This window comes from Chiloscyllium plagiosum, chromosome 39 (genome assembly GCF_004010195.1).
Source record: "Chiloscyllium plagiosum isolate BGI_BamShark_2017 chromosome 39, ASM401019v2, whole genome shotgun sequence".
NCBI lineage: Eukaryota > Metazoa > Chordata > Chondrichthyes > Orectolobiformes > Hemiscylliidae > Chiloscyllium > Chiloscyllium plagiosum.
Window position 1 is genome coordinate 27,897,993 of NC_057748.1, and position 1,081 is coordinate 27,899,073.

The window sequence follows — 1,081 nt, forward strand, 5'->3', positions numbered from 1 at the left end:
GGTGAGGGCTGAGTGCTGCAGCAGAGGCCGTGCACGATTGACTGAGCGTTCCCCCGGGTGGGAGGGAGAGGGGAGATTAAATGCCAGACGGGAGTCACTGTCTGCCCCCAGTCCTCCTCCCTCTGTTTCTACTTAATCCCTGTGTGTGCCTGCAGACTATCTCTCTCTCTCTCTCTCCCCCTGGGAACACAGCCCCTCCCCCCAGAGAAGGGAAACTCTGCTTCCATTGACCAGGAACAAACAAATGCACCAAATCAAACAAAGTTGGAAGTCAGCAGGAAAACTCTGGAGCCAGACGGCTCAGAGAAAGGGGCAGCTGACTGTGCTCTCAGTGTTTGGGAACGTGACTGTATGGGAGGTTCCCGCTGTGTCCTGGGGATGGGTGAGGGAGATGCTGAATGGATTCCAAGTCTGTGACTCACGGCAAGTCCAGCTCCCCAGCACAGACAGAGAGACAGAGACAGAGAGAGAGAGATGGTTTCCCCTCTGTTCCCAGCACACAGTGCCAAAGAGACAGTGGCCATTCAGCCCTCTCCCCTGCTCTTATACTGCAACACCAGGTCTTTCAGGGAGGGAGTGGGTGCTGTCGGAGGGTCAGTGCTGAGGGAGTGGGCACTGTCGGAGGGGCAGCGCTGAGGGAGTGGGTGCTGTCGGAGGGTCAGTGCTGAGGGAGTGGGCACTGTCGGAGGGGCAGCGCTGAGGGAGTGGGTGCTGTCGGAGGGTCAGTGCTGAGGGAGTGGGCACTGTCGGAGGGGCAGCGCTGAGGGAGTGGGTGCTGTCGGAGGGTCAGTGCTGAGGGAGTGGGCACTGTCGGAGGGGCAGCGCTGAGGGAGTGGGTGCTGTCGGAGGGTCAGTGCTGAGGGAGTGGGCACTGTCGGAGGGGCAGCGCTGAGGGAGTGGGTGCTGTCGGAGGGTCAGTGCTGAGGGAGTGGGCACTGTCGGAGGGGCAGCGCTGAGGGAGTGGGTGCTGTCGGAGGGTCAGTGCTGAGGGAGTGGGCACTGTCGGAGGGGCAGCGCTGAGGGAGTGGGTGCTGTCGGAGGGTCAGTGCTGAGGGAGTGGGCACTGTCGGAGGGGCAGCGC